Source organism: Triturus cristatus, chromosome 7 (assembly GCF_964204655.1).
Source record: "Triturus cristatus chromosome 7, aTriCri1.1, whole genome shotgun sequence".
Lineage (NCBI taxonomy): Eukaryota > Metazoa > Chordata > Amphibia > Caudata > Salamandridae > Triturus > Triturus cristatus.
The window spans coordinates 1,860,346,127-1,860,370,521 of NC_140590.1; the positions used below are offsets into that span (position 1 = coordinate 1,860,346,127).

General features: G+C 54.8%; 1 protein-coding gene across 1 annotated transcript in view; it reads right to left on the reverse strand.

The window, feature by feature from the left end:
- The window catches only part of LOC146813495 (uncharacterized), a 50,052-nt gene that overhangs the window by 5,921 nt on the left and 19,736 nt on the right, over positions 1-24,395 (reverse strand). The gene's annotated exons all lie outside the window — the stretch shown is intronic.

Consider the following 24,395-nt stretch of genomic DNA (forward strand, 5'->3'; position numbering starts at 1 on the left):
TAGTTCTAGTGTACACCTTATATCAGTCCAAACAACCCTTATGCTGATTGGTTGTAAAGTCAACCTTATAGACCAGCTATCCTAGTGGTAGCATGGACAAGAGCAGTCTTAGGCTAAACTCTGTATGGCATGTGAAGCCAGCTGTTATACCATTTGTAATCCCTTGAATACCAAATGAAAGGACACCACAACAGATATATATATATATAAAATAAAGTGTATTTATTCTAGTCAAACCCTCAGCACTCTTTATGAGATTCGAGGTAAGTACAACAGTCTTATTTAAGCATACATAAGTCACACAGGCAAGTAATACAGTTAGGCCCTAGGGGCCACGCAAACCATATACTAAGTAAGTGGTATAAGAACCACTGTCACGGAAATGGGATAGGCCTAGGCCTAGGGAATCGCTGGGGCTACGCTACACTACACTACCAAAGGTTAGGAAGTGGGAGGCCCACGGGATTCAGGTGCTGAGTGGAAACACTCATGCGTAATGTGTATAATCGAGGAAAAAAGTACAGTTTAGAATTTAGGAGATTAAGGACACTTCTGAAGTAGCTAGGAAGTTGAGACTTGAAAACTAGACACTAGGATAGTATATACCCTGATGAGCACCGGAGTACCCAAGTTACCTAGCCCACGGGCTGCGGGTGCATAGGTGTGAAGTTGCGTCGGGTTTAGTCGTCGACTCCTATGGATGCCTGAAGAAAGATGCTGACAGGCAGTAAGTGAAGAGTGTCCGGTGGATCCCAAGGCTGGAACCAGGAAGGAACCAGGCGATGTCGTGCAGATGCAGGTGAAGAGGTGAAGCTTGTCGCAGCAGCCACGGGTACCAGGAGACGTCGAGGACGACCAGGACCAGGAGGCGAGCTGTCCCACGAAGGCTCTTGCGGTCGGCGGCGGCGAAGTCGAACTAGGACTCACCAAGCCTTGGCAAGCGGAACCCACGCAGGATGAAGGACTTGCTTCTGGTGCAGACCAAGAAGGTCTGGGGTGCTTCTCTTTCACAGAGGAGCGGGAGCCAGTCTGGAGGAGCCAAACCAGCAGTGGAAAATTGAAGGTGTGTCGTCACAAAGATTACTAGCCAACGGGCAAGTAACCGGACAGACGTGGCAAGCAGGAAAATGCAGAAGGGCCCCACGCAGGACTCGTGGAGTGTGGGGGGCTGATGTTCGGTGCAGATGGTGCTTGGGGTTTCTCAATCCCCGGTGCACAACTTCGAGGGTGCCTCAGAAGCTGCGCTGTAAGATACTCGCCACTTTTCCCAGGTAGCCGGTCCCACGTCTCTCGTCGCCTCCACGGATCTCAGCTCAGCTGTGGATGTGGATCAGGGTCGGAGAAGTCTGGAAGTCAAGGCTCTGGTCAGGCTCTGCAGTCGGTCCCTCGTAGAACTACAGCAAAGCAAGGGTAAGTCTCTTGATGGTGCCTGTTTGCACAGGGTAGCCACTCCTTGGCCACAAGGGAGATTCTTCAGTCTTCTTCTTTCGTCGAATGTCGAAGGTCCAGAGTTTCTGTTCAAGTTGCAGGTTCAGGATAATCTAAGGTCCTGGGGCCCAACTCCCACTCTTATACTAATCTGGGGGGCTGGGTTACCTGCTAGGTCACGCCTTATGGGTGGGACCTGGGAGGGGGGTGGTTACACCCCCTTCCCTTTGTCCAGTTTCGCGCCAGAGCTGGGGCTGGAGTGCCCCAGCGCCGGTTTGAACTGGACTATGCAAGGAACACCTTGTGTGCCCCAGGCATGTCTCATTCCTTTCAGCCCACCCTGCCCCAATACACTAAAGGCTGTCTGGGGAGGTGCTAGCACCTCCCCAAGCAGGAAACCTATTGTCCAGGCCTCCCTTGCCGGGATCACTCCCAGCAGCAGGAGGTCAGACTTGTGTCGTGGCAGCAGCATCCATTTTGTGATGCTGAGGCTTTGGTCAGAGGCTAACAGCAAAGTATGATTTTAACATGTCTCTCCCTCTAGAAGGGAGGAATAATATCCTCATGGCCAGAAATGGTATGGGGGTATTATTCCACAGTGTTAGACACCTTACACGACATGTTTCGATAAAGCCAAACCATAGTTACCATAACCGTCTAAGATTATAAGGCACTTTAAGAGTATATGGTAGGCTATATCATAGAACAGCTATAAGGACATGGTTCCGAAAGCTGCAGACAGGCTCAACTCACGCTAGAGCACCATCTCACATGTTACCAAGCACTCTGCCTCCAGGATTGTTAAGGCCTGCCATAGGAGTGGCTGATAGGTACACATGTGTCTATATACAAGGTAGGTATAGGAATACTACACCTAAGCAAGGGGTGATTACACGACCTTGCCCCAGCTGAGTGATCAGCCAGTTGTGTCATAATGGAAGGCCAGGCCAGGGGTGGCATAATACATGCTGCAGCCACTGGTAGGCCTAGGGTACACCTATGCCCTGGGTACCTAAGGTACACTGTACAGGGTCCAATAAGGTGATCCCGACCAATTGGGTTATGCACCTAAAGTACATAGTATTAATTTAGAGAGAGAACAGCTGGGCTGTGGGTCTGATTGGCAGGCCCACAGCCACATCTAAGTCGAAAACCAGTAAAGCAAAAAGTGGGGGTGAACATAGAAAGCAGACCCTACTCTCCTACACACCCATCGCGGCCCTCACTGAGGAGGTGGTGTGATTCTTCTTGGGCCGGCAACTATTGCTAGAGGAGTGAGTGTGCAGTGATAGTTTTGGCAGCTCGTACCTTGCCGGGCCAATGGCCCTACTCTTCTGCAGCATCAGTCCTGCGGCCTGGTTCTAGGCATATCCCGATCTAACAGATTTTCTCCTACACTGAGGCAACACTTCCTGGGGTACGCATACGGCCCTGCGTTACCGGTCCATATCCGTTGAGGGACCAAAACAAATTTGGATTCCATCCACAATGGGCAACGATAAGCCCAATACAGCTGGCACCAAGCAGGACACCCTGGACCACTACACTATACCCACTGGGGGCCCCACGGGCGGCGAGGGGACAAGTTCGGCACCTCACAATGCAGCCCTCCTAGCAGCAATAAACAGTGCTAGGGATATGCTGGATGCCAAGATCGGAGCAGTAGGGTCAGAGATCTCATTCCTACGTCAAGATCTCCGTACGGCTGTCGATCGCATCACAGAGACGGAAACGAGGGTCTCAACAGTGGAAGATGCGTTTTCCACCCTCCAGAAAAAGGTAAACAAACTCACTGTGGTGTCGCAAGAGCTGGCCTCCAGGGTGGAGGATGCGGAGGGCCGAGCGAAACACAACTTATGCTTTTTGGGCCTGCCAGAGGGCTGTAAGGGTGCTTCCATGATCGGCTTAATCACCCGGTGGCTCACGGACCTCATGCCAAAAGATCTCCTTTCTTCGTCCTTCGTCCTTCATGGTGGAACGTGCCCACAGGGCCTTGACTCATAAACCTCCTCCTGGAGCAAATCCCAGGCCGGTGATCGCCAAAATCCTGAACTAAGCTGACCGAGATGCAATCTTGCGCTATGCCAGGACACATAAAGACAGTATCCAACACGAGTCTCAGCCCATCATGGTGTTTCCGGATTATACATGCCTGGTCCAGCAGCAACACCAGTCTTTCACCACCGTTAAGCGCAGGCTCCGTGACTTGAACATCCAATACATGCTGCTATATCCAGCCAGGATGCGAGTGATCTACAACTCCAAGTCGTTCTTCTTCGACACTCCAGAGAACCAAATCCAAGAAACAACGGGGTTCCGGATCGGACAGGATGTCTGCGAGCCCTGAGCGGCTCCCCTGAACTTTTTGGAGCATCGCAGGCAGCCAACAGCAAGTTGACATTGATTGTTGTTTATTAAGACTCTCTGTATGAATCTCTCTCTGGGGGGCGCGGATGCTAGGCCATGGGACTGCCGAGCCACAGACTTTGTGCTCCTCTTGCTCTCATGTTTCTTGGGTGGGTAGGGTCCTTTTGGTGTGAGGGCGTGGGGTTCCCCTGTTGGGAGCCTGGTGTGCCTCACACCGCAACAGATACTCCTATTTTCTGGCAGTGTCAGGTAGGTGGGGGGGGGGTGGGTGTTTGGGGCGGGGGAGGTGTGGTTTTAAGAGAACGTAGATTGAGGATGTTGGTGCTTTTATGTTATATGCAGACAGACCATTCAGGTTTTGATCTCTTCGCTGCTATTGTCTTCGAGTCAAGAGAAAATGGTGCTAGGTGATGTATACCCTCTCGGGGATCTTACTGTGGTCTCATGGAACGTCAGGGGCCTCCTAAACAAAGTGAAACGAGGTGCTGTTTGGCGTCAGGCTAAGAGGTATGGGGCAGATATTCTACTTTTGCAGGAAAACCACCTCCTGGGTACCAAAGCCCCATATCTAGCCCGCTTTAGCTTTTATCATGTGTATCATGCGGGGTTCACCAGGGGTTCCAGGGGGGGTGGCCATCTTAATACATCGCAGGGTCCAGTTTCAGCACGTAGTACACAAGACAGATCCCGTGGGTCGATTCCTCTTTGTCACAGGCACGCTGTACCAGGAAAGGGTTACCATAGGCAGCATTTGCGCCCCTCCCCCGCTAGGGACAGCCTTCATTGATAAGATTTCGGGAGTCTGGGGGGATATGCCCGAGGGTTTGACCCTTTTGTGGGGCGACTGAACGATACAATGGGACCACTGGACCGGCAACGCAGTACTGACAGCCCACCACTACTGGGCCCTACTAAATTGAACACATTGGTTTCCACCCTGGGTTGGGCTGCCGTCTAGCGAGAATATCTTCCCGCAGAACATAGATACACATACTTGTCTGCAGTCCATGGGTCACAGTCCCGTTTGGACTATTTCTTTGCCCATCGCATATTCCTTCACAGATTCTCACAAGTAACACATCTGCCCCGCGGGCTCTCTGATCACTCCCCGGTCACCCTAGAATTCCACACATGCTCACACAAACCCCCCCTTCCGTTGGCGCATGTCTCCCTGGCATCTCCAGTGCCCAGATTATCAGGATATGCTTCGCACGGCAATCACCACATACCTAGATGAGAATGGCCCCTCCGCCCTATCCCGATGTACCCTATGGGAAGCCCTCAAGCCTACTGTTCGGGGTACCGAAATCAGCTATCGCACCATAGAAAAACATGCAAGGCGGGAGCAACTAGTGGCATTAGAGTTGCGCCAGATGGCCCTGGCTTCACATCTTAACCTAGACCCTAGCCCTATTATACGGCGCAACCTGATACAGGTGCAACAAGAACTGCAGCAATATCTCAAGGGTGAGGCCAAGGAGATTTGGGAGGCACCACAACATTGGGTTTATCAATGGGGCGACAAGTCAAGCAGAATGCTTCCCCGGCTCTGCCAGGCAGATGACTACCCGGCGATTGTACCCACTATTCGCGGCGTAGATGTATATATATATATATATATATATATATATATATATATACAACGAAGAATTTCGCCGAGTGTGCTCCTGCGCACCAACAGTCTCGAGGAGAACAGGAACAGACGAAAAGTTGACCCAGGATGCAAGTGAGAAAATTGCTTTATTCTAGTTTTTACAGCGATGCCTGCATGATGCGTTTCAGCCTACGAAAGGCCTTGATCACATATATATATATATATATATGTTTTTTTTTTTTTGCAGAGTTTTATATAGCGCAAACTTGACCCGAATCCAATCAGGTATCAGAGCGCTTTACATAGCACCAGTTACGTTACATGAGGACACACATTCATTTTTTATTAGGCACGGGGAGACCAAGTGATTTGCCCAGAATCACAGGATGTTTAGCGTCATTACCGAGACTCGAACCCAGTTCCCCCAGGTCCGAAGTCGAGCGCCCTAACCGTTAGGCCAACTCCTCTCCTATATATGTCACTGGAGGGCGTTGCCAGGGAATTTTGCGCAACGTTTTACAACTCTTTATGCACGACATGAACAGATCTCAGCCAAACTAATAGCGGAATTCTTCACGGACATTCCGCCGCGGAAGCTCCCCAATTACAGTGGACAAACTGACGGATGCCCTCAACGCGATACACCCCGGGCATGCCCCGGTCCTAATGGATTGCCTATGGAATTCCTACGGCCGAACGTACTCCTCTTAGGCCCCCCCCCCCATCTGTTGGCGGCAATCCAGGAGGCCACAGAGCTAACCATTTTGCCCCAGGATTGGCGACACACGGAAATAGTGTTATTTCTCAAGCCCAGTGTAACAAGGTGTCCAACCCTGACCGGGTCAACAACCACCCCGGGAGGAACGACTGCATGAACAACCCCCTTTCCCCTCTTTACCTCCAGCAGCACGACGCCTGGAAGAGAGAGGCGGACTTAAGAAGCACGGGAGGAAACGACGACCCCCGTTTCTTTAACTGGGACGAGCTCGGCGCAGACCCCGCCCCCATGGATGACGACGCGGAAGGAAAGCGGTCATATAGCGGAAGGACAGGAGAAGAGAGGAGAGCGAGACAAGAGAGAGTTGAGAGGAGAAACCGGAGAGAGAAGGAGAGAACGAGAGACTTATCCCGAGACCGAGGGCCCAGACAGCAGAGCCAGGAGGCCAACGACCCGGCGATTCGCCCTGCCACGTTTCTGGAGAAGCGTGGCACCAGCAGGTACGGGCTCGCATCGCGGATTGGGCGGGACGTCAGAAGTTCACTAAGCCTTAAGAGACGTAATCCCCACACCCGTTCCCTCACTCACCAGACACTTAGGATAAAAGAGAGAGCACAGTGTGACTTCCCCACTACCCATCCCCTCACGTTAAAACACAAGTGAGCACTGGACTGATACCGGTCTCCTTTCTCTTTTCCCCGCACCCACTGGGACCGGAGAGCCTTCCCCTACCCCGGAGAACACGGCAACCTGGACCGGAGAAAGAGAGGAAAGAAGACTCCAACGCGACGGGCGGCCACAGATCCAGTGGAGGACTCCCCTCTTCCCTTCTACCGGACTATAAAACATAGGAAAAGAGTGTGCCGCACAATAAAAACCCCTTCAGACCGAGCGCTAGGTGGCGCTAGCCAAGATGGCCGCGCCGAGGTAGAGCTCCGTGCTGCCTGACCCCTCACATCCGTTCTTCCTCCGTTGCTGCCGTCCTGGCTGCAATCCGCTTCCTGCCACTTGCTGCGGAGTTGTAGCCCTACCCTCGCTGCGACTTTGGGCTGCCTCTGAGCCTTGGGGACTGAGCTTTGCCGCCTGCAAGAGTCACCGCGGCGGGGGCGCGCACTCGGCCGGTTCCTCGGCCGGCGGCGCCTGCTACGAGCGCCCGCGGCGCTACACGAGGGGCTGTCCGGAGGCGGGAGAAGCCCGCGGAGAGGCACATCGGCCTGTGACACACCGCGGGTGAGTCGGGGGGGGGGGGGGGGCGACAGATCCCAAGCGCCTCCCCGGACCTTCCCCGGCCGCGGGGCCCTGATCGGCGGGCGGATCGGCCAGAGTAGTAGTGGGAGCTCGTGGGGCTGGGCCCGGATCAGTGATTGCCGCCACCCGCCATATTGTCGCGCCCTGGCCTGTGAACCGGTGCATCCTCCGGAGGACTGCCTTCCTCTGCCCCCCCAGCCCCCCTGCTCTGAGCGTATGGTGGTGATTGCTGCTGGCGAGGTCCCCCGTGGAGGCTCGGCCCCCCCCCGGATCTTGTGGAAGGCCCCCGCACATCGCGCTCTGGTGCCCGCGGCGGCGACCTGACGGGGGGGCGACGCTGAACTGGTTCCGCCTGCTGGGGGGCTGCTGCCGAGGGGGCCCCTCTGCCCATTGCCCCTCGTCCCCCCTGCCTGGCGAGGTGGCCCACGGGGCTGCGGTGGGCTGGAAGGGGGCGCCCTGTGACCTCTGCATCCCGGGAGCGGGGGCAGTAGCGGTGCTCCGAGCTGCTGGACTGGCCCTGCGGATTGAGGCCGTGGACGGGGTTGGTGCGGCCCGAGTGTCGCGGCTTGCCCGGGGGCCTCCTTCTGGGACTACCCGCGGCGCGGGACGCGGAGCGGTGCTGGCCCGGCCCCGGAGGGCGCGACGCGTTGATCCACCATGGGCAAGGACAAAGGCCCTAAGCAGCTGGCAACATCCCACCACACGAAGATTGACCGCTTCGCGACACCGGACCCCCCGGGTGCCGGCGGAGGGGAGGCGCCCGCCCCCAACAAAGACTTGGCCACCATCCTACACGCGATCGATGCCTCTCGCACCTCGTTGGAAGGGATGGTCGGGGAGGTGAAGATAGATGTTGCGCTTCTGAGGCAGGATTTCCGCAACGCCACGGCCCGCATCACGGAGGCCGAATCGCGGATCTCCGCGACGGAGGACGACATCCATCAATTACAAGACCAGGTCCGGGAGCTCACGACCCACTCCGAGGAACTACACAGGCGGGCGGAGGATGCCGAAAATCGCGCCCGCCGCGAAATAACCTTCGCTTGGTGGGCTTCCCGGAGGGGGTCGAGTCGGGCCGGGCCGACGACTTCCTGGAGGCCTGGTTTAAATCCTGGATGCCGGCGGGCAGCTTGTCAACTTGGTTCGTGGTGGAGAGGGCGCATCGGTCGCTGGCGTCCAAGCCTCCGGTAGGGGCCCCCCCGCGCCCCTTCATTCTTCGGATCCTTAACTTCAGGGACAGAGATGCCATTCTGCGGGAGGCTCGGGTGAGCGGCAAACTGGCCTATGACAATCACACCATTATGATTTTCCCAGACTACACCCGGGAGGTCCAGGAGCAGCGCCGTTCATACACGGAGGTGAAGCAGCAGCTGCGCTCCCTGGGCCTTCAGTACCAGCTCCAGTTCCCGGCCCGCCTCCGACTTGTCTTTCAGGGTAAGACGCTGTTCTTTGATACCCCCAGGGCGGCCTGGACATGGATTACCGAGGAGCGGCCTCTGCGGCAGCCGGGCGGAGGGCCGCCCGTTGCAAAGCCCGGGTGCCCCGTTGTGGCTGGGTCCCAGCGGCCGCGGCGCGGGAAGCGCACACGCTCCCGGCAGCGGCGAGGTGCCGCAGTCCTCAAGGCCCGGTCTGTGAGCGCTTCTGGCAGACCGATGAGAGACTCCTCCGCCTCTTCTGAAGCCTCCTCCCGGGCGGCCGGGGGATCCCGGCGCCGAGCATCACCTGGGCCGACCGGATCTCCGACCCCCCTCAACACGCACATTGACTCATCAGACCTTTCTCGCAGTCCCGCTATATGACTTTTTTCTTTGTCTCTTGCAGTTGCGGGGAAGGTAACAGCCTTGCCCGAGGGCGGGGGTGGGGGGCTCCACATTCTTGCGCTCCCCAGTGCCAGCCCAGGTCCGCACATTGTAATCCGTACTTCAGGAGGGGTCCACTACGCTCTTTATACCAGAGCACCTGAGCTTGGGGTCTTGTGACTGTTGGTTCCGTTCGGGCGACAGATGCTTCTGGTTTTGAAGTGTAGGGTGGGGGGTTGGGGTTGGGGGTTTGTTTGGGGTTTCTCTTCACGAGACTGTTTTGTTTGGGTTTGCACTGTTACTTACTGAGCCTTTCACACAGCGCTGCGCGGCGCGAGGCGTCGTGTCCCTTCACTCAGCTCCATTTGCGCGCTCTACTGCCGCTCACCCTCCGCCACCGTCCGCTCGCTTCCCCCGGTGGGGGCTCCATGGTCCTTCAGGGGCCTGCACGCTCCGTGCCCCCTCTGCTGACACCCGGGTTCAAGGGTGTCCCCCCGGTGCCCCCCGCCTGCCCTCTCCCCGGCGCGCTCCATTCCCACTGCTGCCATGGCTGATTTAGCCCCCAAAGCCCAGGTGCGCATCCTGTCCTGGAATGTGAACGGCCTGCTGGACCGGCTTAAGCGCACTGCTGTCCTCAAATACGCCCGGCGCGCGGGTACGGACGTGCTCCTGCTTCAGGAAACCCACCTCCTCGGTGAGAACTGTCCCTTTCTGGCGCGCTTCGGATTCGACCGGGTGTGGCACTCCGGGTTCTCGCGGGGGGGGGGGTTCCTTCCCTTTTGTGTTGGCCCGAGTGGTCCATGACTCCCAGGGGAGGGGGGGTTGCGATTAGCGGCACGCTCGAGGGCCGGCCACTCAGCCTCCTGTCACTTTACGTGCCGTCCACGGGGCTGTCCTCGGCCTTATCTCTGACCGCGTCCTGGCTAGCGGCTTTTCCACCTGGTACTGTTGTTCTCGGAGGAGACTTTAACGCCGTCTCGGCCCCGCACCTCGACTCTTCGGGTCCGGTCTCGGACTTCCGCGCGGCGCGGGCGAAGCAGCTGGCCGGGTGGGCAGAGGCACAGGGCCTGTGTGGCGGCTCTGGCACCCACGCACGCGACAGTATACCCACACCTCGGCCGCCCACCACACTCAGGCACGCATCGACGCGATCTTTGTCCCCTCGGCCGACTGTCTGGGTATCCAAGACGTCCGCATCCTTCCCCGGGGGATATCCGACCATTCTCCGCTTTTGCTGGGTTTGGGCCCCCCCGCCTCACGTGCTCGCCAAATGTGGCGTTTTAATGCGTGGTTCCTGCAGGACAAGACGCTCCGTAAGGAAGTGGGGACCGCGCTGGCACTCTATTTTGGCGACAACGACGGATCGGTCTCCTCGGCGGGCACCCTCTGGGAGGCTTGTAAGGCCACGGTTAGGGGGGTTGCTAAGGCACAGGTGATGAAACACCGCCTGGCGCAGCTGCAGCAGCTCACGGCCTGCGAGGCTCAGGCGCTGCGCCTGGAGCAATCCGTCTCTGACTCTGGCGACCCGGCAGCTACGGCTCCTAAGCGAGGAGATTCGTCAGCAGTCGCTTGACGCAGCTAAACTTCTTTGGCAATCATCGGTGGCGCGGGTATACGGCTGGGGCGACAAAAACGGGGCGCTTCTGCACCGGCTGGCCACTTACCCCAGGGCATCACGCATCATCCCGGCGGTGACCGACTCGGGTGGCGCGCTTCAGTCTTCGTCCGTGGCTATAGCGGACGCTTTCGCTCAGTACTACTCACAACTCTACCGGGCACGGGCATCGGATCTGTCTTTGGCTTCCTTGCTCGCCGCTGGTGCCCTAAGCCTTCCCCGGCTGGGGCCGAGTGATTGGGAGAGCCTGGAGGCTCCCATCTCCCCTGAGGAGATCGGAGACGCGATAGGGCGCACGTCCGCCGGGAAGACCCCCGGCCCGGACGGGTTCCCGCAGGAGTTTTATGCCACCTACAAGGAGCACTTGGTTCCACGGCTGGGTGCCCTGTACGCGGAGGCGGTTGAGAGAGGCTCCTTCCCCCCGGAGGCCGACATTGCCACAATTGTGGTCCTGCCTAAATCCATTCCGCCGCCCAGTGACAGGTCGGCCTACCGGCCGATCTCTCTGATCAATACCGATATCAAACTATATGCCGCGGTCCTAGCCCAGTGGCTAAATCCATTCCGCCGCCCAGTGACAGGTCGGCCTACCGGCCGATCTCTCTGATCAATACCGATATCAAACTATATGCCGCGGTCCTAGCCCAGCGGCTCCGGCCCTTCCTGTCGCGTTTGGTGCACCCGGACCATTGCGGCTTCATGCCGGATCGAGGCACTCGCCATTGCCTCCGCCGCCTCCATGTGGCTCTGGCGCACCGCCACCGCCTATCTCCATACCTCACTCTCCTGCTGGCCGACTTCGAGAAAGCCTTCGATTCGGTGGGGTGGCCCTACCTGTTCGACGTCTTGGCTCATATGGGTTTTGGTCCCAAGTTTGTTGGGATGGTGCGGGTTCTGTACGCGCGCCCTCGCGCCAGAGTGTTGGTTAATGGGGCGCTGTCAGGAGCGTTCCGGATCGGCCGGGGCACGCGGCAGGGGTGCCCGCTCTCACCCCTCCTTTTCGCGCTCGCAATGGAGCCCCTTGCCGCCCTAATCAGAGCGGATCCTCTCATTCGGGGATGGGAGTGGCCGGGCCTCGAGGAGGACAGGATCGCCCTCTATGCGGACGATGTCCTGCTGTACCTTGGTGACCCAGCGCGCTCGGGTCCTCGGGCTCTCCACATCTTGGGCCGCTTTGCCCGCGCCTCTGGCCTCTGCCTCAACTCGCACAAGTCGGTCCTCGTGCCTCTTCACACCTCCCGCGAATGCTTCGATTGGCAGACCACGATTCCCCTCCGCCGACTGTCTTTCAAATACCTGGGCATCTGGGTCTCCCTCCTCCCGGAATTGAGCTGGGCACTCAACGTGGCCCCTTTAGTCAAAAAAGCCAAAGCGGACCTCACTCGGTGGCACTCGCTCCCGCTGAACCCGCTGGGGCGTGTGGCGCTCTACAAAATGATGATCCTCCCTCGGTTTCTGTATGTATTGCAGAACACCCCGGTGTCCTTTCCGAGGTCGTGGTTTCGCGAGTTGGACGGATGGCCACCAGGTTCCTCTGGGGTGGTGGAAGGTCAAGGCTGGCCTTGCCGATCTGCCGCCTCCCCACCTTTGATGGGGGGCTTGGTATGACCAACCTCTACCTTTATTACCTGGCCACCCGGCTTATGGTCATCCACGACTGGTTTGGTCCGATCCGGCCTACAGGGTGGAACTGGAAGCCCTGGGTCTCTCCAGCGTTCAGGACCGCATGTACGGCGCCCCGGTTCCCACCTCCTGCCCCGACATCACTAGGGCGGTTTTCCTGGCTTGGCGGGCTGCGCTCAGCCACACCGGATGGACCGGGACGTTGACGCGCGCCACCCCTCTCTGGCATGGGACATGGTTGCGGGAGGTTGTGGGGCTGGAGGGCTTCGGACCGTGGGATTTGCTCGGTATCTCCCAGCTGGGGGACGTGTGGCGAGGGGGGCGCATGTGCTCATACTCAGAACTGCAGGCGCGCTTTTCTCTCCACTCATCCCAATTCTATAGATACCTCCAATTGCGACACGCCATACGGGTACACACCCCGCTGGACATCCGGCTGCCGGACCATAGCCCCCCAGAGGCTCAGGTTCTGATGGGTAACCTAGGAAAGGGAGGCATATCCAGAATATATCGTTCCCTTGTTAACAATACCCCTGTGCCCCAGGAGGGTCTGAAGGAGCGATGGGAGGAATGGGTGGGTCCCTTGGACGAGATCGACTGGCGGGACGCCCTTATGGCCCCCAGGCTGGTGACGGCCTCCGCCAAGCTGAGGCTCATTCAAATCTATTATCTGCATACGGCATACCTTACACCAGCGCGCATGCGCCGTGCGGGTCTTTCCACCGACGCAGCCTGCCCTCGCTGTAACTTTGACCAGGCCGACTTCATCCATATGGTATGGTCATGCCCGGAACTGGAGGGGTACTGGCGTAGCATTGAAACTGACTTGACGGATGTCCTGGGGTGGGAGGTGCCGCACGACCCCAAACACATCCTATTGGGTATCACTGATGGCCTGGACGGCACCCGCGCTGAAAAATTGTTCCTTATGACAGCGCTAATGGTGGCAAAGCGGGACATTGCGGCAGCCTGGAAACAGCCGCAGCCGCCCAGTCTGACCAGGTGGAGCGCGGGAGTGGACTGGTGTGCGGCGCAGGAGCGGACTCTTTACCAAGCTCGGGGCTGCCACAAAAAATATCGTAGGGTGTGGGGGAAATGGTTAGGAAATGTAGTGTGATCTGGTGGGGCGGGGTGGGGGCGGAGGGGGGGGGGTCCGGGGGGGGGGCTGAGAGGGGGAATGATTCCCAGATGGGACTACTGTATATTGTTGGTCTGAAAGGGTCACTGTTTTTGTTGCAAAAAAAAAACAATAAAAACTTGTTTATCAAAAAAAAAAACCTTCAGACCCTTATACTGCCTCTGGAGTTCATTCCATCCCGCGACACCCGTCCACCCCCTTAAAAAGAAAATGAAGAATGAGCTGTAACAATCCAAGATCTCTTCAGACCTTTTCACTTTTTTCAAACAATTGCTGAATGTAAATTTATTCCATTGTGAACATGGTCTAATAATGACTGGTATATGTATATAACATACAGGAGTGTGCGGGGTATCTTGTCTTTACTATGCCATAGTGATAACGTAAAAGAAGAAAATTCCCCTTTTTTTCCTTTCTCATTTCTCTATTTGGGACCTAGGGGGTTGTGTCCCAAGCCTTTCACACCTTTCTTTATTTGGTGCAATTGTCAGGGACGTTAGGATTGGTGCAGGTGTCTATGCTTTGATTCCCATTTTTTGGGCCACCCTCCAGACGATCCCTCCTCTTACCGCCCCATCTCCCTTATTAACTTTGAACCCAAACTGTTGGGGGAAAAGTCCTTGCCGATCGCCTACGGGCATGTGTCACAGACAGATCTGATACATCCCGACCAGTCGGGTTTCATGCCTCAAAGAGCTACCCGCCACAATATCCTGAGGGTACATAACGCTATGGCAGCAGCCCCAGCGCTCGGTCGGCCAGCCGCCATGCTCTTGGCCGATATTGACAAAGCTTTCGACTCGCTGAGCTGGGTGTACCTCTTCCAATTGCTCGAAGCGATCAATCCTGGGCCACGCTTCATTGCGTATGTGTGCCTGCTCTACACCGACCTAACAGCGTCAGTGCGCATCGCATGGCACCGCTCCCACGCCTTCCCTATCCAAAGAGGCCCTCGACAGGGCTGCCCCCTGTCCCCGTTATTGTTTGCCCTTGCGGTTGAGCCCTCGGCGACGTGGGTTAGAAGCGATCTGGTGCTCCGTGGGGATCTCGACCCTCGGCGATGTGATACAGGGCACCACACTGAAATCCTTCCAGCAATTACAGGTGGAATTTGACCTACATAAAACACGATTTCACAAATTCCTTCAACTTGGACATGCACTCACTCTCGAGGCCCTTCCAGAGTTCCACCCCCTGGGGGGCCGCCTATTAATGGGCAACCTTGGCCTCCACAATATCAGGCAAAAATATCAGACTCTGACGACCCACACACTGACGACACTTTACAAGACACGACTTGCATGGCAGGCCGACATTTTGGACTTGACAGAGGATGACTGGGCTGAAGCCATCGCTAGCCCGCTGGGTTCGGCGGTCTCCATGCGATACCGCCTGATACAGTTCAAATACCTGCACCGGGCTTACAATACTCAGACTATACTCTGGTGGATGGGCATTATCCAGTCCCCTACATGTTTGCAGTGTGACCGGGAGGAGGGTACATTCTTAAACACAGTATGGAGTTGCAACCCTTTTGGCGCAGAATTCGGTCCTGCCTAAATGAGGTGTTATCGTGGGTGCTCCCGCTTGACCCGCGACTCTTCCTCTTACATAGCACCGACGACATTGGTGGGTGGGGTGGAATAGGTATAGGCAACGTTTACGGTTTCTGGCTCTCACTATTGCCAAGAGGGACATTGCACAACTATGGAAAGCAACATCTCCCCCGACCCTAGGCAAATGGAAGACCGAACTAGATAGATGTGTGGGGCCGAAATAGCTGTATTTCTAGCTCGGGATGCCCTGCAAAATATTGGAGAATATCGAGACTCGATGGGCGTCATATCGAGGAATCGAGCTTCCCCCCCTGCCATCAGCAGACCTCTGAGTGGTGCCCCATTCTCAACTCTACCTTGACCGGACTTTCCTGCACCGTGTGTATATGAATACCTATGCCAATGTGCCGTGTTTTCTTGTCTTGAGATCGAGAACATTCTGCATTTCGTTTCTGTTATATCACCTGCATGTTCGGCAGGTGTTGGTCAATGGTAGAAATACGGTTATTTTAATGAGGTTAATCCTTTTTCTCCTGCAGTTCTTTGTAGGGCTATCGCCCATCCTCTCGACTAATAACCCAATAAAATAGGTTGTTAAAAAAAATGGCAAACGCCGTGTGAAAGAGGCAGGGAGCTCAGGGATCGCCCAAACATTGGACAGGGAGCCATAATCCCCATATCAGCATGAGGCCGGAAGGAAAGGGACAAAACAAGGTCTCCTAGGTAAATCACACATGTAGCGCAGCTGAAACTGGGATGGGAAGCACAACAATTCTAGGATGGATAAATACCTGGGCAGAATTGAATCCAGTATTTGTGACAAGGGACCTCCCAAGGAGGAATCTAACCCAAGAAAGTTTTGCAGAGTAGCTGCTATGCCAAAGCAAAAGCAAAGGGTGCCAGAAACTAGATCATCAAGCGCCCCCAGCCTTTCCCTTCAGACCACATTGTACAACTAATTATCAGGGTTACGAAGGATGGAATAAAGGTAAAGAGAAACAAAATGATCAAACAAATCCATCTTTATCAGGAAGGAACCAGTAGATGTCAAACTGATCCAAAAATCTACAAAGGCAGACAAACTAGACAACATTCTGGAAACAATATAGTCTACAAATCAGGCATTAGAATTCAAACAGAGGAATTGTCTGACAGAGTCAAAGAGACCGAAATGACCATATCACAACTGCAACCATGTACGAAATGGAGGACACAATCCAAGACCTCACAGACGGGTCTAGAGAAGCACGCATGCCATGCTTTCATTCCTCAAACAATGGCTGGAAACTGAAGTTGCGCAGCAGGGGCCTACAAAGTTCTCCCCCAGAGCCTTACCCTATGGCAAGAGTCATTTTGTTTGTGCCAGGTCCGCATAAGTAAAATGTTTCGAAGTCTAGCCCCCTCCAAACATTTATGGCAAGGATTGGGGGGAGTGGAAGGGGTAACTTATGAGACCATTTCAGGGAAACTTTTTCTGGAGCTCACGATCCACGCTAAAATTAAGACCTATAAAAGAGCTGATGTGTCAAACAGAAATTGACAAAAAACACTACTTCTGATAATTGGGGATTTGTGGGTACCACATATTCCTGCTGCTGCTGCACATATGATAGCTAACGGCCAGAGTAGCAGGCTTTCTTCCCTGCCTCTCACTCCTTGCCCGCTATCCCACATCATCACTTCAGTCTTCAAACCGGCTCTTTGTATATCCTATAATTTAAAAAAAAATTGCTCCTACATGTTGCCCCCTATTTTACAGCAATGGTGCTCAGAGTCCTAATGCCATCAAGTAAAATGATCCTCCATCTTCCTGTCTAAAGTACGACAGTCATAACTGTGATGCAGGCCCCCCCAACCCTTGGACCCCTGTGCTGCTGCACCTGCTTTAATAATGATGGCTGCTGGCTTGCAAAGCAGGCAGTCATCTCGGTCTTTTATTAAGAACATGGCCCCCACCTTGTCCCACGCCTCTCCCTAACTGAGGCACAAACTACGGCATCTCCTCAGATTACACTTTTTGTCTCCCGTGGGCCACAGCTCCAAGGTTACGTCCCTGTAACCTTTGTTTTTTAGTGAATTTTTTAAATTCTATTTCCTATCTATAATGTCCCTGCAACTTTTGTTTTTTCAGTGAATATATAAAAATACATAACCTACTGGCGGTTGCCAGTAGGTAGTTATAGTGAGGACCAAGTTTCCATAGGAAAAGTGTTTTTTAACTTGGCTATATCTTTAGCGCGTTTCCTAAAAAAGTGGAAAGTTGGGTTTGTTGTGCATGGAAAGTTTCAGGGTATTAAAACAAGCAGGGGCGAGAAAAAGCAGGGGGGGGGCAAAGAAAGTGCATTTTTCATGTAAATTCCCAAAGAGACTTTCAACACAACTATAGCTCAAACCGTTGAATGGCTTTACACCAAATGTGGCAGAAAGGTAGCTTTTGGTTCGCAGATCATACTTTCAGTTATTTGGTGTAAATCCATTCAGCAGCTTTGGAGATATGAAAGGATCGAAATTTGTAATCTAGGGTCGTGAAACCTCCGCATATAAATGATAACCTCATGCAGACCACTGATTGGACGCCAACACATCAACCATTCAGTGTTGGCAGCCATCTTGGGACTCTGCTTTAGCCAAGTCCCAAAACAAAAAAATAAAAATGCAAAAAAAGAGAAAAGGGAGCAGGGTACGAATACCCTCACCCCCTAGCCTTGGTCCTGGGGTCCCTTATGGACCCTGCCAGGGCAAAAAGGCATTTTTTATAAACATTTTGCCACAAAATCACAATTTGAGGGGAAAAAGTGCGGCTTCCACATTTGTTTGAATATTTGCTCCCGGGTGAGCCAGGTCCCGGGGCTTATTTTTATTTTATAAAGTGAGGGGAACCTATGGGCGGGCCCCTTCCTAGGGCTCCTCCTCCACCTTGTGTTGGAAATTCTGACCCCAGGATGGCAGGATGCTTGAACCATGCTGCCTCAGGTTCCTCTACCTCCAGACTCTGTTGGAAGTTCTGACCGAACAAGGTAGGAGGCTTGAACCCTGCTGTCTCTAGTTCTTCTCCTTTTAGACTCTGCTGGAAGTTCTCCGAGGTAGGATGTTTGAGCAGTGCCTCCTCTGGTTCCTTCACTTGCAGCCTCTGTCAGAATTGCCCAGCCCCGGAGGTAGTATCCTTAAGCTGTGTTCGTCTACCTCTAGCCTCCTCCGTTGGATGTTCTGACTCATGTAGGAAGCAGGATAGATTGACACAAAGGAAGCGCTGCAGTGCCTCTCCAGTAGGAGCTTGTTGCTGCTGTTGGCCGGATCTGATTGGCTGCCAACACTTCAAACCAGGAAGTGTTGGCAGCCACCTTGTGACTTAATTGAACCGAGTCAGAAGAAAAAAGGTGGCGAGAGACTGAGGGGGGTCACATGCATTCCGGTGCTGCTGACCATGGTGGGAGACTGAGGGGGCCACATGCAGCCCGGAGCGGCTAATCGGACCATGACAAGAGACTGAGGGGGCCACATGCAGCCCAGAGTTGTTGACCTTACCATGGCCAGAGACTGAGGGGGCCACATGCAGCCCGGAGTTGTTGACCTTACCATGGCCAGAGAAGGAGGGGGCCACATGCGGCCCGGAGCTGCCGACCTGACCATGGTGAAAGACGGAGGGGACCACATGCAGCCCGGAGCTAACCTGACCATGGTGAGAGACGGAGGGGGCCACATGCAGCCCGGAGCTGCTAACTTGACCTCAGTGAGAGACTTAGGTGACCACATGCAGCCCAGAGCTGCTGAACTGACCATGGCGGGAGACGGAGGGGGACCACATGCAGCCCGGCTTACTTGACCTTTGTGAAAGACTGAGGGGGCCACCTGCAGCCCGGAGCTGTTGACCTGGCCATGGCGCGAGACTGAGGGGGCCTCATGCAGCCCAGAGCTGCTGACCTGGACATGGCAAGGGACAGAGGGGGCCACATGCAGCCCGGAGCTAACCTGACCATGGCGAGAGACAGAGGGGGCCCATGCAGCCCTGAGCTGCTGACCTGACCATGGTGAGAGACTGCGATGACCACATGCAGCCCGGAGCTAACCTGACCATGGTGAGAGACTTAGGGGGCCACATGCAGCCCAGAGCTGCTGACCAGACCATGGCGAGAGACGGAGGGGGCCATATGCAGCCCGAAGCTGCTGACCTGACCATGGCGGGAGACGGAGGGGGACCACATGCAGCCCAGAGCTAACTTGACCTTGGTGAGAGACTGAGGGGGCCACCTGCAGCCCGGAGCTCTTGACCGGACCATGGCGCGAGACTGAGGCGGCCACATGCAGACCGGAGCTGCTGACCTGACCATGGCCAGAGACGGAAAGGGCCATATGCAGCCCAGAGCTGCTGACCTGACCATGGCAAGAGACGTTGGGGGCCACATGCAGCCCGGTGCTAACCCGACCATAGCGGGAGACTGAGGGGGCGACATGCAGCCCAGAGATGCAAACTTGACCTTGGTAAAAGACTGAAGGGGCCACTTGAAGCCCGGAGCTAATCTGAACATGGCGAGAGATGGAGTGGGCCACATGCAGCCCAGAGCTGCCTACCTGACCATGGTGAGAGACTGAGGGGGCCCCATGCAGTCCAAAGCTGCTTTCCTGCCCATGGCGAGAGACTGAGGGGGCCCCATGCAGTCCAAAGCTGCTTACCTGCCCATGGCGAGAGACTGAGGGGGCCACATGCAGCCCGGAGCTGCTGACCTGACCAAGGCGAGAGAGACTGAGGGAGCCACATGCAGCCCAGAGCTGCTGGCCTGACCATGGCAAGAGACAGAGGGGGCCACACGCAGCCCGGAGCTACTAACCTGACCATGGCGAGAGACGGGGGGCCACATGCAGCCAGAGCTGTTGACCTGGTGAGAGACGGAGGGGGCCACATCCAGCCCAGAGCTGCTGACCTGACCACAGAGAGAGAGCGCGAGTGGGCCATATGCAGCCCGGCGCTGCTAACTTGACCTTAGTGAGAGACTAAGGGGGCCACCTGCAGCCCGGAGCTCTTGACCTGACCATGGCGCGAGACTGAGGCGGCCACATGCAGCCCGGAGCTGCTGACCTGACCATGGCCAGAGACGGAGGGGGCCACATGCAGCCCTGAGCTGCCGACCTGACCATGGGGAGAGATGGAGGGGGCCACATGCAGCCCGCAGCTGCTAACTTGACCTTGGTGAGAGACTTAGGGGGCCACATGCAGCCTGGAGGTGCTGACCTGACCATGGCCAGAGAGAGGGGGCCACATGCAGCCCGGAGCTGCTGACCATGGCAAGAGACGTTGGGGGTCACATGCAGCCCGGAGCTAACCTGACCATAGAGGGAGACGGAGGGGGCCACATGCAGCCCAGAGATGCAAACATGACCTTGGTAAAATACTGAGGGGACCACATGCAGCCCAGAGATGCAAACTTGACCTTGGTAAAAGACTGAGGGGGCCACCTCAAGCCCGGAGCTGCTGACCTGACCATGGCAAGAGACGGAGGGGGCCACATGCAGCCTAGAGCTAATCTAAATATGGCGAGAGACGGAGGGGGCCACTTGCAGCCCTGAGCTGCCGACCTGACCATGGGGAGAGACTGAGGGGGCCACATGGAGCCCTAGCTGCCGACCTGACCATGGTGAGAGACGGAGGGGGCCACATGCAGCCCGCAGCTGCTAACTTGACCTTGGTGAGAGACTTAGGGGGCCACATGCAGCATGAAGGTGTTGACCTGACCATGGCGAGAGAGAGGGGGCAACATGCAGCCTGGAGCTGTTGACCTGACCATGTTCAAGACTGAGGGGACCACATGCAGCCCGGAGCTAACCTGACCCAGGCGGGAGACTGAGGGGGCCACCTGCAGCCCAGAGCTGCTGACCTGACCATGAAAAGAGACAGAGGGGGCCACATGCAACCCGGAGCTGCTGACCGGACCATGGCCAGAGACGGAGGGCACCACATGCAGCCCGGAGCTGCTGACCTGACAATGGCCAGAGATGGAGGGGGCCACTTGCAGCCCCGAGCTGCCGACCTGACCATGGGGAGAGACGGAGGGGGCCACATGCACGACTGAGCTGCCTACCTGACGATGGTGAGAGACTGAGGGGGGCCCCATGCAGTCCAGAGCTGCTGACCTGACCATGGCGAGAGACTGAGGGGGCCCCATGCAGTCCAGAGCTGCTGACCTGACCATGGCGAGAGACTGATGGGGCTACATGCAGCCCGGAGCTAACCGGACCATGGTGGGAGACGAAGGGGGCCACATACAGCCCGGAGCTGCTGACCTGACCAAGGCGAGAGACTGGGGCCAAATGCAGCCCAGAGCTGCTGACCTGGACATGGTGAGAGACGGAGGGGGCCACATGCAGCCCAGAGCTGCTAACTTGACCTTGGCGAGAGACTGAGAGGGCCACATGCAGCCCAGAGCTGCTGACCTGACCACAGCGAGAGAAGGAGGGGCCACATGCAGCCCGGAGCTGCTGACCGGACCACAGCGAGAGACAGAGGGGGCCATATGCAGCCTGGAGCTGCTGACCATGGCGAGAGACTGAAGAGGCCACATGCAGCCCGCAGCTGCTAACCTGACCATAGTGCGAGACGGAGTAGCAAAGGACCGGGACACAGTGTAATAGTCTAGATTCAAGAGAGGGGCGAAGCAAAATCACCCCCCACTAGTTTATCTGATGATCCTCAGTCTACTCTTGGGGAGTTCACAGTACCAGAAGGGGGGACCCTCAAAAACCATGTGACGGTCTAATCAGCAGATGCCACCTAAGAGCACCAACTCCTGCACCCGAGAATGAGGTATTTATTCATTACTGAATGTGTGTGACCCGCTAGGTTTTTGTGTGTAATAAAAGTACTTGTCTTTGGGCTGGGCATTGATTTTATTGTGCTGCGTGGGGGAAGTGGGTGGATGGTATTGATTCTTGAGCCTGAAAAACTCCAGCGCTAACCTCCTTGAGAAATCTTCGTCTTCTTGCAGATGCTCCCAGTGGCAGTTAAGTGCGGAACAGTTGTAACTGGCCCAGTTTGCAGAGCCATAGTAGGGCCGGCCCGGGGCCAGCAGAGATAAAAGTTTCTACCCTCATGGTTTTGGCCCAGTAGCCCATGCCTGCCCCATGGCCTCCTGAACGGGGTCGGACAGCTACAAATGTTCTTTCTCCCACCCAAATGGGTTGTTGCAGCCCCTTCTCATACCACTGGTCCCATAGCACGCTATAACCATGGATTTCATCACAGACATTCCTCTCGTGGCACCATTTTACTTCTGGTTGGTAGGTTAACCAAAATGGCACATTTCATTGTGGTGCATATAGTTCCCAGTGCTAAGGAGCTGGTAGACATTTTTGTCCAGCACAGGACACATTCACGAGTTGCTCCCTGAGGAAGTTCCCTATATGGGAATGAAACGTGTTGGCTGGATTGTATATATTCAATTAATTTGAAAAGAATTTTTGGAATAAAGAAGTTATTTTTCTAACTACACTGGCCTGTTGGAGCTGCGCACCCCCGTTTGTTGCATTTTTCTTTGATCTGGAATACAGTGACGCCACTCAATGGCTGACGTAGGGGTAAATAGCACAGCGACCTTACATATAGGAACTGGCACGAGGTGCGGCACAGGAGGCCTGCAGTTGATGCTTTGGGATAACTGTCTTGTCGATCATTGGCTTGCTAGCCACAAGCTGAGCCAGTAAGTTTGTCTTTGCAGCCATATCGGAGCTTTCTGCTAAAGGGGTGTCCCTGTTCTACAGCTTCACTGGTTTGCATTTAGAGGCAATTCCACTACAGCTGAATGACAACTTAATTCCACCAGTAAAAGATCATCACTGAGATGCACGGACAATACTGTGTGAAGAAAACCAGAATTTACAGGAAATAAAAGATGCCAGAAAGAAACAAGCTGACAAACCGTCATCAGAGACACCCATATAAGGCTTGATTTGACAGTCAAGTGATCCATGTCCTTTTTAACTGCAGCCTCATTTTGTAAGCCCTCTTCTCTGATGTACACAGGGTCAGCCCAGGCGCTGCCCAATTCCCTCGCCTCATGGTTTGCCAGTCCAGCTGGTTTTTAATGTCTCCTTGTTCAAGCCTTATCTTAAGGATGGTTCACCCAAAGCTCCGCCACCACCTATCGAGTGGACGGTCTTTTAAAATATGAAGCGAGGGCCGTTCTCGGTTCTAAAAGGCTTGGCCCTCATTACATGTTGCCTCTTAGTTATGACTGGGCCGGTAACAGCAGAGCAGCAGCTAACCCCTCACCTCTCACCCCTCACCCCTCAACCGCATTGGAAACACAAGATTTGTGGATACAGCTGATCTCTTGGCTTTCACACAATCTTTAGCTGCTGAACTAAGCGTGAAAGTCTGGATCAAAAGGAGACACTTCCAGGGGAATTGGACCCGAAGGTACAGAATCTATTCTATTCTGTGAATCCTTTAAAGCACATAGCTACCCGAAGGCCTCTCAGCGTTAGAACAGTCATCATTATGGCCAGCTCACCAACGTGAGTGAGGAAAATTCGGCCCATAAACCGGGCCACTCCTGACAGTGGCATAACACAGCCCCCCACAGTCCCTGCAGTGTGGGAGCCCCCTCAGCACAGTACTCTGGCCTGAGAGCTCCGGATTATATCCGGAGCAGGGGTCCCTCTGTGTACCTTGCAGAGGGGCCCCTCACATTTCGTTATGCCACTGACTCCTGAGAAGGGCCTTTTATCAGGCCTTGAATTTTTTTTTTTTAATGTTACCAGACCTACAGCCCTAGTGACTTGAATAATCTACTCGACCTAAAAGTAATACACCAGACCCATGGACTGGCCTCAAATTGTGAGATCCTAGGCAGATATTGTGCAATTGTGCTTCACAGAGTCACCCTTCTCTTCATTATTACATATGAAAGCACCTTTAAAAAAGTAAGCTCAGCATATCTGCTATACAAAACAAGTTTTTACAATGCAATAGGTCTCGCAATGACATTATTGTGAGCTATTGGCATTAAAAATGTCATTTTTTTCCCCCTTCGTGAAGCATTAATCAAACGGTGTAATTGAAAATAGCAATAGCTCACTTAGTTGTAATTGCGAAATTAATGGGAAATCTATTGCATTGGTCCAATTGAGTGGGGGAAATAAAAAAAAATAAAAAAATAAAATGAGTAGGGCAAACAAAAATGTTTTCCACGTGTAATTTATTTGTTTGAGTTATTAAATGTAGTGTAAATGAAATGTTACTAAATTATATATAAACTAATTTGTACATTTTTGTTTTGAGTATAGTCATTTTTAGTCTTTAAGGGCATGCATTAGTGT